Raw genomic sequence first — 15,269 nt, 5'->3', positions numbered from 1 at the left:
ATAGAGACTCATTTCTAAGGAGAGGATGCAGGAGGGACAAGCAGTACCTTGGCGTGGCGGCACCACAGGTGTCAAGGTTGCCATCGCCAGGGTACCAAGTGGATGTCCTATATCCCTGATGTGGTGCCAAGGGAGGGCACGTCACATCTGCAGCATTCTCCCCACACCCAGTCTCATCAAGAAAAAGCCATCTGACAAACCCTAACTGAGGGACACTTTATAACATTCCTGATCAGTGCTCCTCCACCCCCTCAGCGAAGGTCCTGGAAAAGGAGGAAAGATTGAAATGCCCATGATGAGAAGAGAGTGAGGGGATCTGAGGGCTGCATCCAGGGTGGCACCGGATGGGATGCTGGGGCAGAAGAGGGATATTAATGGGGACCCTGGTGAGATCCAAGGAGAGCATGGAGCTAGGGTGACAGGAACGTCCCGGAGCTGGTGTTTTAGCGTTGACAGACGTGCCGGGTATGGATCTGGGGGAGGAACATACAGGAACTCTCTGTACTACTTTTTACAAAATGAGGGCACTTTTGTTTTTAGAACAGTTTTAAGTTCATAGCCTCTCTGTACTATCTTTACACATTTTCTGTAAATCAAAAACTTTCCAAATAAAATGTTTATTTAAGAAGAAATTAAAGGCTAAAAATCTTCTCCCATCTTCTCCTCAGTCTCAGCGGACAGAGATAACCACTGTGAATGATTTCAGGAATATTCATCCAGAATTCTGTGATACACATACTTTTTAAAAAAATTTAACCAAGATTGGATCCTATCATACAAGCTTTGGTTTCTTGCCTTCCTCGTTACATTTATATCTGGGTGATAATTTTGTAGAGCAGTTATAGTTGTACCTCATTCTTTTCAAGTAACTGCAGGGTCATCTCTTGCCAGTATATTCCCATAATTTATTTAGCCAGATCCCGATGTGTAGACCAGGTGTTTTTGTTTGTTTTTCTTTTTCTTTTCTTTTTTTCCTATTGTCATGAGACAGCAATACAGGTGTGTCCCAGAAAAAGGCCAATAAACACAAGGAAAAAAAGGCTTAGCTTTACTAATAATTGTAAAAGTCCAAAGTAAGATGATATTGACCTACTATTTTCGGCAATGATTGAAACGTTTGGCTATAGCCAGGGCTGGGGAAGGTGTGGGAAAGCACACTCTTTGATTCCCGCTGGGAGAGTGTGAGTTGGTAAAAGCACTTTGGAAGCAATTTTGGCAGCATCCATGGCACGACACCAGTGAGAAATGCAGTCAGCCTGTGAGCGGTATAGTGACTGGACCACAGGGGAGCTTCCGGGAAGATGGCAAAATTCTCTCTATGGGTATGGTGTTGGTTACAAAGGTGCCTTCTCTTTGAGAAAATTCTTTGGGTAACACATTCATGATTTTGACCCTTCCTTTTGTGTTACACTTTAATGAAAAGTTAAGATTTAAACAGGCTACCTATCCTTTTTTCACAAGAATTGCTTAGGATGGGGGTTCCTTAGCGGTCCAGTGTTTGGGACTCTGTGCTTCTACTATGGGGGAGGGGGCACAAGTTCGAGCCCTGGTCAGGGAACTAGGATCCCTCATGCCACATGGCACGGCTGAAACAAAACAAAACGAAAATGCTTAGGAGGAAAAGACTGGGAGGGCTTAGTAATCGTCCTCTCCCTGGCTGGATTCCATTTGGAGCACCCATAAGAAAAATATACATATATACATATATATATAATCTTTAAAAAAAATCTGCTACCAAATTTAGGAATTTCTTTTTTTTTTAACATCTTTATTGGAGGATAATTGCTTTACACTGGTGTGTTAGTTTCTGCTGGATAACAAAGTGAATCAGTTATACATATACATATATCCCCATATCTCCTCCCTCTTGCTTCTCCCTCCCACCCTCCCTATCCCACCCCTCTAGGTAGTCACAAAGCACCAAGCTGATCTCCCTGAGCTATATGGCTGCTTCCCACTAGCTATCTATTTTACATTTGGTAGTGTATATATGTCCATGCCACTCTCTCACTTCGTCCCAGCTTACCATTCCCCCTCCCCGTGTCCTCAAGTCCATTCTCTACATCTGCATCTTTATTCCTGTCCTGCCCCTAGGCTCATCAGGACCCTTTTTTTTTTTTCTTAGATTCCATATATGTGTGTTAGCATACAGTATTTGTTTTTCTCTTTCTGACTTACTTCACTCTGTATGACAGTCTCTAGGCCCATCCATATCTCTACAAATGACCCAATTTCGTTCCTTTTTATGGCTGAGTAATATTCCATTGTAAATATGTGCCACATCTTCTTTATCCATTCACCTGTTGATGGGCATTTAGGTTGTTTCCATTACCTGGCTATTGTAAATAGTGCTGCAATGAACATTGGGGTGCATGACTCTTTTTGAATTATAGTTTTCTCAGGGTATATGCCCATAGTGGGATTGCTGGGTCATATGGTAGTTCTATTTTTAGTTTTTTAAAGAACCTCCATACTGTTCTCCATAGTGGCTGTATCAATTTACATTCCCACCAACAGTGCAAGAGGGTTCCCTTTTCTCCACACCTTCTCCAGCATTTACTGTTTGTAGATTTTTTGATGATGGCCATTCTGACTGGTGTGAGGTGATACCTCATTGTAGTTTTGATTTGCATTTCTCTAATAATTTATGATGTTCAGCATCCTTTCATGTGTTGGTTGGCAATCTGTATATCTTCTTTGGAGAAATGTCTACTTAGATCTTCTGCCCATTTTTGTATTGAGTTTTTTGTTTTTTTGATATTGAGCTGCATGAGCTGCTTGTATATTAATCCTTTGTCAGTTGCTTCATTTCCAAATATTTCTCCCATTCTGAGGGTTGTCTTTTCGTCTTGTTTATGGTTTCCTTTGCTGTGCAAAAGCTTTTAAGTTTCATTAGGTCCCATTTGTTTATTCTTGTTTTTATTTCCATTCCTCTAGGAGGTGGGTCAAAAAGGATCTTGCTGTGATTTATGTCATAGAGTGTTCTGCCTATGTTTTGCTCTAAGAGTTTTATAGTGTCTGGCCTTACAGTTAGGTCTTTAATCCATTTTGAGTTTATTTTTGTGTATGGTGTTAGGGAGTGTTCTAATTTCATTCTTTTACATGTACCTGTCCAGTTTTCCCACTTATTGAAGAGGCTGTCTTTTCTCCATTGTATATTCTTGTCTCCTTTATCAAAGGTAAGGTGACCATATGTGCGTGGGTTTATCTCTGGGCTTTCTATCCTTTTCCATTGATCTATATTTCTGTTTTTGTGCCAGTACCATACTGTCTTGATTACTGTAGCTTTGTAGTATAGTCTGAAGTCAGGAAGCCTGATTCCTCCAGTTCCGTTTTTCTTCCTCAAGATTGCTTTGGCTATTTGGAGTCTTTTGTGTTTCCATACAAATTGTGAAATTTTTTGTTCTAGTTCTGTGAAAAATGCCATTGGTAGTTTGATAGGGATTGCACTGAATCTGTAGATTGCTTTGAGTAGTATAGTCATTTTCACAATGTTGATTCTTCCAATCCAAGAACATGGTATATCTCTCCATCTATTTGTATTATCTTTAATTTCTTTCATCAGTGTCTTATAGTTTTCTGCATACAGGTCTTTTGTCTCCTTAGGTAGGTTTATTCCTAGGTATTTTATTCTTTTTGTTGCAGTGGTAAATGGGAGTGTTTCCTTAATTTCTCTTTCAGATCTTTCATCATTAGTGTATAGGAATGCAAGAGATTTCTGTGCATTAATTTTATATCCTGCTACTTTACCAAATTCATTGATTAGCTCTAGTAGTTTTCTGGTAACATCTTTGGGATGCTCTATGTACAGCATCATGTCATCTGCAAACAGTGACAGTTTTACTTCTTCTTTTCCAATTTGGATTCCTTTTACTTCTTTTTCTTCTCTGATTTCTATGGCTAAAACTTCCAAAACTATGTTGAATAATAGTGGTGAGAGTGGGCAACCTTGTCTTGTCCGGATCTTAGTGGAAATGGTTTCTGTTTTTCACCATTGAGAACGATGTTGGCTGTGAGTTTGTCATATATGGCCTTTATTATGTTGAGGTAAGTTCCCTCTATGTCTACTTTCTGGAGAGTTTTTAGTATAACTGGGTGTTGAATTTTGTGGAAAGATCTTTCTTCATCTATTGAGATGATCATATGGCTTTTCTCTTTCAATTTGTTAATATGGTTTATCACATTGATTGATTTGCATATATTGAAGAATCCTTGCATTCCTGGATAAACCCCACTTGATCATGGTGTATGATCCTTTTAATGTGCTGTTGGATTCTGTTTGCTAGTATTTTGTTGAGGATTTTTGCATCTATGTTCATCAGTGATATTGGCCTATAGTTTTCTTTTTTTGTGAAATCTTTGTCTGGTTTTGGTATCAGGGTGATGGTGGCCTCGTAGAATGAGTTTGGGAGTGTTCCTCCCTCTGCTATATTTTGGAAGAGTTTGAGAAGGATAGGTGTTAGCTCTTCTCTAAATGTTTGATAGAATTCGCTTGTGAAGCCATCTGGTCCTAGGCTTTTGTGTGTTGGAAGATTTTTAATTACAGTTTCAATATCAGTCCTTATGATTGGTCTGTTTATATCTCCTATTTCTTCCTGGTTCAGTCTCGGAAGGTTGTGCTTTTGTAAGAATTTGTCCATTTCTTCCAGGTTGTTCATTTTATTGGCATAGAGTTCCTTGTAGTAATCTCTCATAATCCTTTGTATTTCTGCAGTGTCTGTTGTTACTTCTCCTTTTTCATTTCTAATTCTGTTGATTTGAGTCTTTTTTGATGAGTCTGGATAATGGTTTACCAACTTCGTTTATCTTCTCAAAGAACCAGCTTTTAGTTTTATTGATCTTAGCTATTGTTTCCTTCATTTCTTTTTCATTTTTTTCTGATCTGAGCTTTATGATTTCTTTCCCTCTGCTAACTTTGGGGTTTTTTTGTTCTTCTTTCTCTAATTGATATAGGTGTAAGGTTAGGTTGTTTATTTGAGATTTCTCTTGTTTCTTGAGGTAGGATTGTATTGTTATAAACTTCCCTCGTTGAACTGCTTTTGCTGTATCCCATAGGTTTTGGGTCGTTGTGTTTTCATTTTCATTTGTTTCCAGGTATTTTTTGATTTCCTCTTTGATTTCTTCAGTGATCTCTTGGTTATTTAGTGTATTGTTTAGCCTCTATGTGTTTGTATTTTTTACAGATTTTTTCCTGTAATTGATATCTAGTCTCATAGCGTTGTGGTCGGAAAAGATACTTGATACGATTTCAATTTTCTTAAATTTACCAAGGCTTGATTTGTGACCCAAGATATGATCTATCCTGGTGAATGTTCTGTGAGCACTTGAGAAGAAAGTGTATAATTTACCAAGGCTTGATTTGTGACCCAAGATATGATCTATCCTAGTGAATATTCCATGAGCACTTGAGAAGAAAGTGTATTCTGTTTTTTTTTTTTTTTGGATGGAATGTCCTATAAATATCAGTTAAATCCATCTTGTTTAATGTATCATTTAAAGTTCATGTTTCCTTATTTATTTTCATTTTGTATGATCTGTCCATTGGTGAAAGTGGACATACTCCCCTACTATGACTGTGTTACTGTCGATTTCCCCTTTTATGGCTGTAGCATTTGCCTTATGTATTGAGGTGCTCCTATGTTGGGTGCATAAATATTTACAATTGTTATCTCTTCTTCTTGGATTGATCCCTTGAGCATTATGTAGTGTCCTTCTTTGTCTCTTGTAATAGTCTTTAGTTTAAAGTCTATTTTGTCTGATATGAGAATTGCTACTCCAGCCTTCTTTTGATTTCCATTTGCATGGAATATCTTTTTCTATCCCCACACTTTCAGTATGTATATGTCCCTAGGTCTGAAGTGGGTCTCTTGTAGACAGCATATATACGGGTCTTGTTTTTGTATCCTTTCAGCCAGTCTATGTCTTTTGGTTGGAGCATTTAATCCATTTACATTTAAGGTAGTTATCGATATGTGGGTTCCTATTATCATTTTCTTAATTGTTTTGGGTTTGTTATTGTAGTTCTTTTCCTTCTCTTGTGTTTCCTGCCTAGAGAAGTTCCTTTAGGATTTGTTGTAAAGCTGGTTTGGTGGTGCTGAACTCTCTTAGCTTTTGCTTGGCTATAATGGTTTTAATTTCTCCATCGAATCTGAATGAGATCCTTGCTGGGTAGAGTTATCTTGGTTGTAGGTTTTTCTCTTTCATCACTTTAAATATGTCCTGCCACGCCCTTCTGGCTTGGAAATTTTCTGCTGCAAGATCAGCTGTTAACCTTATTGGGATTCCCTTGTATGTTATTTGTTGTTTTTCCCTTGCTGCTTTTAATATTTTTTCTTTGTAATTATTTTTTGATAGTTTGATTAATATATGTCTTAGCATGGTTCTCCTTGGATTTATCCTGTATGGGACTTTTTGTGCTTCCTGGACTTGATTGACTATTTCCTTTCCCATATTAGGGAAGTTTTCAACTATAATCTCTTCAAATATTTTCTCAGTCCCTTTCTTTTTCTATTCTTCTTCTGAGATGCCAATAATTCTAATGTTGGTGCATTTAATGTTGTCCCAGAGGTCTCTGAGACTGTCCTCAATTCTTTTCATTCTTTTTTTCTTTATTCTGCTCTGTGGTAGTTATTTCCACTATTTTATCTTCCAGGTCACTTATCCGTTCTTCTGCCTCAGTTATTCTGCTACTGATTCTTTCTAGAGAATTTTTATTTTCATTTTTTATGTTGTTCATCATTGTTTTTTTCTCCTTAGTTCTTCTAGATCCTTGTTAAACGTTTCTTGTATTTTCTCCATTCTACTTCCAAGATTTTGGATCATCTTTACTATCATTACTCTGAATTCTTTTTCATGTAGACTGCCTATTTCCTCTTCATTTGTTTGGTCAGGTGGGTTTTTACCTTGCTCCTTCATCTGCTGTGTGTTTCTCTGTCTTCTCATTTTGCTTAACTTACTGTGTTTGGGGTCTCCTTTTCATAGGCTGCAGGTTCATAGTTCCCGTTGTTTTTGGTGTCTGCTCCCAGTGGGTATGGTTGGTTCAGTGGGTTGTGTAGGCTTCCTGGTGGAGGGGACTAGTGCCTGTGCTCTGGTGGATGAGGCTGGACCTTGTCTTTCTGGTGGGCAGGACCACGTCCGGTGGTGTGTTTTGGCGTGTCTGTGACCTTATTATGATTTTAGGCAGCCTCTCTGCTAATGGGTGGGGTTGTGTTCCTGTCTTGCTAGTTGTTTGGCATGGGGTATCCAGCACTCGAGCTTGCTGGTCATTGAGTGGAGCTGGGTCTTAGCATTGAGACGGAGATCTCTGGGAGAGCTCTTGCCATTTGATATTACGTGGGGCTGGGAGTTCTCTGGTGGGCCAGTGTCCTGAACTTGGCTCTCCCACCTCAGAAGGTCAGGCCTGACACCTGTCTGGAGCACCAAGACTCTGTCAGCCACACGGCTTGCCAAAAACCAGGACAGTTGGTCACCCTACTTGCCAATCTGACCTGTTGACAGCAAAGCAAGAGAGAGACGAGCATCATAGTTTATGCTCCAGCAACACTCCACTGCCTGTGTTTCCTGCAGTTTCTAGCCTCTTTCCTTTACCACACAGCCAACTTTCTCCAGAATTTCTTATTAATATGATACTATACTTGTTTGATTAAAAAAGTCAAACAGGGCTTCCCTGGTGGTGCAGTGGTTAAAGAATCCGCCTGCCAATGCAGGGGACAAAGGTTTGAGCCCTGGTCCGGGAAGATCCCACATGCCGTGGAGCAGCTAAGCCCGTGCGCCACAACTACTGAGCCTGCACTCTAGAGCCCACGAGCCACAACTACTGAAGCCCATGCGCCTAGAGCCAGTGCTCCGAAACAAGAGAAGCCACCGCAGTGAGAAGCCCACGCATCGCAACGAAGAGTAGCCCCTGCTCGACGCAATTAGAGAAAGCCTGCGCGCAGCAATGAAGACCCAATACTCTGTAATGGCCTATATGGGAAAAGAATCTAAAAAAGTGAATATATGTGTATGTATAACTGCATCACTTTGCTGTACACCTGAAACTAACACAACACTGTAAATCAACTATACTCCAATAGAAAAATAAAAATACATTAAAAAAAAAAAAAAGTCAAACAGAATCATGACTATACCTAAATTTCTGCAAGCAGGGGCACCAAATAAAGGAAACAACACAATAATTGAGGTTCTTTTTGTTTCCTAATTGCAGAGACTTAAGAAAAAAATCCTTAGAACACAGATAATTGGAGGTTGCGTAGGGGAAAAGAGGAGAATGATGTAAGTTAATATAGTTATTGAGTTAACTTCAATAACTCAATAAACTTCATCAAGGTCAGTTAACTGACCTCTTATTTAGAAGCAACCAAAGTGAAATCAAATATGCCACATTTTCCAAAACCAAACATGAAACAGAGCAGGACCCTATGGTTCTTCCCCCCTCCCCCCACCAACCATGGTCTCTGTCTGCCTTTTGTCTGTAGAAAAATTTTAGCCAAAGAATAAGTTTAATCAGAAAAGTGAGAAAATACAGAAGCAAAGAAAAGCAGTCAAACAGGACAAAATGATAATAATTTAGCCATTAAATAAAGTCAAGGACCTTTAGTTCCTCTTTCATGTCTATAATATTCTGAGCCATGTCCTGTAAGCTGTTTTATAGACACTGAAACTCCCACCGGGTGGAAGAAGTAAACTACGTGATGAACAGACTGTAGCCATGACATAAGCTGCCACAATTCCGAGAACTGGCCTCAAGGAAATGGGAACAAACCGACCCTGGAACTGAAGATTAACTGTACTTAGAACAATCAAGATGACGCTGATCAGACCACCGCATGACCAAGTTCAAGATGCCTGTGGGAGCTGCCTGTGCTGTTTCTGCATGTAGGCCCCTCGCTCTGCCTGTGCACCCCTGAAACTCTCCTTTAAAAGCTCTTGCCCCCTGATTGTCAGTGGGGAGTTGGCCTTTGGACCGAGTCTGCCTTTTCCCTTCCCCACCCAGGTTGCTGGCCTCCAAAATAAAGCAAACTTTCCTTTCCACCAACCCTGCCCCTCGAGTATTCACTTTCGAGGGGCAAGCGGCCAGACCCCACTTTCGGTAACAAACTAAGGATCTGGAGAAAACAGCTATGGGAGACCTTTTCACTCAGCACCTGGTATTAATGTGGGCTATTTGCTGCTTTAAGAATAAGAAGCAAATGATGCCTCTTCCCTCGTTACAAGCCGAGGGTCTGCTTGGGCATTGAGGGAAAACATTTAATAGCCACTCGGCCCCCAGAGGGGAGGTCAGCAGAGCTGGATCAAAAACCGATACCCACAAGTGTTCTTGTAGAGCCCCCAGGCACTTCCCAGGACAGCACTGGCAGACCCTGGTCTCAAAGTTGGATAAGAACTAGCGTTCTAGGGAGAGAAAGGCATTGATCTCCTTCTCCATGCAGATGCCACCCACCCCCCCTCAGCCCCCTCCCTCCTTCCCTCCAATCAAGACCAACCTTTATTCTGGCGGCACTTTGATAAAGCAAAGTCCCCTCTGATTTCCCGGTGTTATTCTAGCTTCTGTGTGTCACACAAGCCTTTTACATTATTAATAAAAGTTTTGAATTCAGTTACTTTGCTCTCGAGTATGAAAGCTTCTCTTTGGGGGACTTTGAAACATGCTAGACGCAAACTTTCCATTAAGGCACTTAGAGAGAAAGCATGACGATTGCTTCCTTTGAACATCTGGAGTTCTCAAAAATCAAGACCTCCCATGGAACCCAGAATCATATTTGCATGAAAAGAAAGCGCCAGAGATGGTGACTTAAAGAGCGCTCCATTTGAATGCGGCATAATTAAAAGTTTACTGTCTTCAAACTGTTGCTATGGGAAAAATGTTTGGTTGCATAAGGGTCAGTAGGGGTATATCAGGGTGGGCAAAATGATTTGGGATGTGTTTTTAAGGATGTGTGCTTTTGAGAGGAGCAGGTAGGAGATAGGAAGGAAGGAAAGGGATGAACGCATTCGAATAGTTCCTTTGGCTTGAATTATTTGCCCAGAGGTAAATCTGCAGAGATCTCCGTATTAGACGAAGAGAATTCTAGTGTGCTGGTGATGGTACCCATTGCCCCTAAATGGAATTATTCTCATATTAAACATTTCCTTAAGAAACTGACTTTTCTCCCTTGTCTATTGCACACAGCGGTGCACAGACGTAAATCAGTTTGGGGTGAATGACCAGTTTGTTTTCCAGCTGGGGAGACAGATTCCAGGGGAGCAGTGCACAATTAATTATCCAAAACAGCAGAATCTGGGTTTAGATCCATTACCATGCCTACAAAATCTTTCCTGGATGTTCTGGCTGATGAGGTCTCCCTTCACTGAAAACCTCATGATAAGTTGTCCTGGAGTCACAGTATCCCTGGTTTGAATTCTGGTTCTGTCATCAACTGGCAGGAAAGGCTCATGTAAGTCACTTGGCCTCTCTGTGGCTTGGTTTCCTCCCAAGGTGTAGGATCACCTGCATCTCAGAGGACCGGGATGCGGGCTGCATAGATGGGGTATGGTCAGTGCTTAGGGCCAAGCAGACACATAGGAGGTGCTCAGGGATTAGGAATTCTTCTCATCGAATCCTTCACAGTTCCCACTGTCTCTCACGGCCAAGCCAGCAGCACTCACGCATTGTTGCTGGGATGCTCCAGAATCCCATCTGCTGGAAATGAGCCCAGCCGACTCCCTTAATCTCCACCACCCACGGAAGCAGGTGCTACTATTATACCCATTTCTTCAACCGGGAGACAAAGCCATCCAGCTTGGAAATGTCAGAGGTGGGACTCAACCCTTGTGAGCACGGACCCTCCTCCCTCTCCCTCCCCGACAAGTATTCCAGCAGCATTAACTGGGACCTGTCGCTGCCAGGCACTTTCCTGCTTGTTATTTCATTTGATCCTCGTAATACCCTGGTATTTACACTTGACACTTTACAATACAGGCAGCTTCGTGACTGGAAAAGGTGGGAGCAGGGGGCGGGGGGCTGGTGTGCACAGGGTCCAGGAGGTAAGAGGGTGGACACACAAACTTTAGATCTGGCTTGAGCATTCAGGAAAGAAGCTCTCCATTCTCAACACAACCCCCAATTTTTAACGACCCAACCTTTGATAGCAGATGGAATGACAGCATTTCTACTTGTTCATCGCCCTGGCATCTGACTTCAGGTTTGTGCCCCCTCATCCCGGGAAACAATTTCTCGGTCTCCCCCCACGAAGTGTCTGCGTTATAACCTGTCACCAGCAACACACATTCTTACAATAAATTAAATGAAACCGTGGTGTCACGGGAGGCTCCTACTGGAGAAGAAAACTCTTCAAGGACCACGGACCAGGATGTTGGAGGCCATTCTCCATATTACCAGTTCTCATTTAAATTACAGCATTGCACTGACATCTCTCCCCAGTGGTTTCATTGCAAGTATCCACGGCCGTTTAAATCACGGAGTCTTTTCTCCTGTTTCTTTTGATCGATAGCTGCCATTCCTCCTTCCCCGTTAAGGTCCTCTTCTAGATCGTTGTTCTTACACCCACAGGACCCAGGACCCTGGAGAGCTCAGATCTTCTCCATTCTGCTCGCGTTCTTTAATAGAAGATGTTTTCGTTCTGAGTACAAAGGCCATCTCGAGGTTCAGAACTGGCAAATCAGAAAGAAAAAGATAACTCTGATCCTCTGAGAAGATTCTCATCTTCTAAGAGACACATGTTCAACTAGTTCTAGTCTTTCCGTTTTTTGACACCCCCCAAAACATTCTGTAAATGCCTGGACCTAAAGGAAGGACCTAAAGGAAGGACCTAAAGGAAGCAAGTTAATCCTTCTAGAGGTTCATCCATGTCGCCGAATGAACCACCTAGCCCTTCCGTCTTCTGAGTTGTGTTCCACTTACAACCATACCGTGAATTATGTCTATTCAGCTGTTAGTGGACATTGGTTTCCAGTTTGGGGCCACTGTGAATAAAACTGCTTTGACATTTATATGTAAGCCTTCGTGGAGACATATGTTTTCATTTCTCTCAGGGTAAATACTTAGGAGCAGAACTAGTAGATGGTATGGTAAGTATATGTTTAACGTTTTAAGAACTTGCCAAGCAATTTCTCAGAGTAGTTATTATGGGCTGAATCGGGTCCCCTCAAGAATTCATATGATGAAGTCCTAACTCACAGTGTGACTGTACTGGGGGGTGGGAGCTTTACAAAGGTAAGGAAGTTCGGATGAGGTCATATGGCAGGGGGACCCTAATCCAACATGACGAGGGTCCTCATAACAAGAGGGTTTTGGACACTGACATGTCCAGAGAGAAGATGACGTGAAGACATGGAGAGAGAAGACAGCTGTCTGCAAGCCAAGGAGAGAAGCCTGGAGCTGATCCCTCCCTTTGGAAGGAATCAACTCTGCCGACACCTTGGTCTTGGACTTCTGGCCTCCAGAACAGTAAGAAAGTACTTTTCTGTTGTTGAAGCTCTTCAGCCTGTGGCTTCTGTCTCAGCAGCCCTAGCACTCTATTACAGCAGTTACACCGTCCTAAACGCCCACCCAGGATGCCCCAGAGGTCCGGCCGCCACGCATCTCACCAATATTTGGTACTGTCCATCATTTTAGCCATCCTTGTGTGTGAGTAGGCGTATCTCAGTATGTTTCTGTTTTTGTTTTTGTTTTTTTTAGTTATATATTTTTTTCTTGGGTAAAATTCACACTACATAAAATTAAACATTTAATTGTGTACAATTCTGTGGCAGTTAGTACATTCACAATGTTGTGCAAAGCCCACATCTATCTAGTTCCAAACCATTTTCATCCCCCCAAAGGAAGCCCTGTACCCCTTCATCAGTCACCCCCATTCCTCTTGCCCTAGCCCCTGGCGACCACCACTCTGCTTCCTGTGTCCATGCACTTGCCCGTTGTGGACATTTCATACACACAAAATCACACGGTGTGTATCTCTCTGTGTTCGCCTTCCTTCACCGAGGATAGTCCGCGCTGCAGCAGGCATCTGTATTCCCTTCTTTTCGTGGCTGAATAATGTTCCACTGCACGGAGAGACCACATTTGCTTTATTCTGGCATGAGTGGATGGATTTTCGGTTGTTCTCACTTCGGGCTGTTGTGAAGAGGTTGCCCGGTGTGGGCTGCGTGTGTGTTTCTCTGATGACCAGTAACGCTGAGCAGCTTTTCACGGCCTTCCGTGAAAACTGGTGCTCCTTGACCAGTTCCCGTCACCTCCCTGAGCCTCAAGACTCTTATCCGTACATTGGGATCATCGCCGCTTCTTTCCGGGTTATGATGAAGGTCAGTGAGGGGATGCACACGACACAGGCACCCACTAACCCAAGCTGCCCGTGCCGATTCTCAGCCCAGTTCCGAATCCTCTTTCTACCATTATGAGACAGGCCGGGACCTGGGACCTGGGACCCTTTGCTGTGGGGCTTGCACCTGGAAAAACCTCTCCTTGAGCAACAAAATACAAAGAAATTATATGGGACTAAAAATAATTGCATGCATGTGCAGTTGGGGTAAATTATAGACAAAAAGATACGAAAGACCAAAAAAAAAAAAAAAAAATCCAACTGCCACTTCTGAAGAGCCAGGAGCAAAAAAGCAGGGGGTCGGGGGCAAAAGCAGGGCGCTGCGCATGCCCCCTGCACTCAACACCACCAGTGGGGCGGGCAGAGCACCTAAGCCACGCCTCCAGCCCCACCCCTGGACACACCCCTACCCTCACCCCATATAAGGATCCAGCTCGCAACCCCTCGGGGAGTGAGCAAACAAGGGAACCTGTTACTGGTTCTCGCTCCCCCCTGCTGCAGCAGGGGCCCCAGTAAAGCCTTGCCTGAATTTCTTGTCTGGCCTCTGATCAATTTCTATTGATTAAGGGGGCCAAGAACCCTGGTCGGTAACAATTACAGCGCGTTACTGGAAAATCTGGCAAATCTCTGAAGGGTTTTCACCCGTGTGGACCCTGGCTGGATGCAATGGTTGAGAAAGCCAGAATCTGGGTCTGAGGGCCCAGCGTAGGTCAGGGCCCTGCTAGGAGGGAGTCGGTCCCACCCGGGGGCCCAGGGCCCCTAACAGTTCAACTCAGGGCCTTATTGTTTTCCTGGCTGTAATCAGGAGCCTCTGCCCGGACCAAAGGAAGCCAGACGGATGCCAGTAAGCTAACGGGCAGAAGCCCTGCTGAAAGAGTAGGTGCTAAACAAAGCCTTAGGAGGTTGTGTCTTTCTTTTCTTTCCTGTGCTGATCGGCCTGTTGGGGGCAGAGAAAGTCAACACAAGGGCATTGACTGCAGTTTGGACTCCAAGGGCCTGGATTGTGATTGAAAAAGCAAAAGCACCTTCCACTAAGTCTGACTCTAAACAGAATGAGGGCAAATGCTGCCTTTTTCTTAAGTACACACACACGCATACACATAAACACACACAAACACACACACATGCACACTTACAAAAGACATGTATACAGACACACATACTCCTTCCCAGGGCCTCTGGAACTAATCTTGGAGACGGACAGGAAACTCTCTGGAAAAAGAAAACACAGCCGCTACACACCACTGTATGTAAAATAGGTAACCAACGAGGACCTGCTGTGTAGCACAGGGAACTCTGCTCAATACTCTGTAATGACCTACATGGGAAAGGAATTTGAAAAAGAATAGATACACGTATATGTATAACCAAATCACTCTGCTGTACACCTGAAACTAACACAACATTGTAAATCAACTGTAGTTCAATATGAAATAAAAATTAAAAAAAAAAAAAAAGAAAGCACAGCCACTTTTATTACTGTCCCACAGCCCTGAAGTCACAAACCAGGGAAGATTTTACTTAAACTCCCAAGAAACAGGTAGGGAGGGAGCCAAAGGCAGCTTCCAAAGGAGGATAGATAATCTCAACTTCTGAACGTAGAGCAGGATGTTGGTGACACTGGGGACGTCCCCGTGGAGAAATTCCTCAAGCGGTGCAGGTGGGATTCATACACGTTTGTTTCAAGAAGACAAAACCCCACCTGGGTACGCGAGGAGGCTCTGGGCCCCATCCCAACAGCATGACGTCACGCTCCAGGTGTGCGGCTTGGTGGGGTGTGAACCAGAGTAGGCCTGCCCCCTTTGCCGGTGTATCTTCAGCATCCAGACGCGGGCCCCCGCGTTTCTAGAGCTCAACCGTTACCTCTGGGAGGGCAGGGGCTGAAAATCCCTCCCGGAAAGTCGGGCAAGTCTGCAGCCTCCTGATAGCCGAGCTGCCCCGTAACAGACG

The sequence above is a fragment of the Balaenoptera borealis genome (genome assembly GCF_965194805.1).
Source record: "Balaenoptera borealis genome assembly, chromosome: 14".
NCBI lineage: Eukaryota > Metazoa > Chordata > Mammalia > Artiodactyla > Balaenopteridae > Balaenoptera > Balaenoptera borealis.
The sequence above is the reverse complement of the archived record's forward strand: the minus strand, read 5'-3'. Positions refer to the sequence as shown.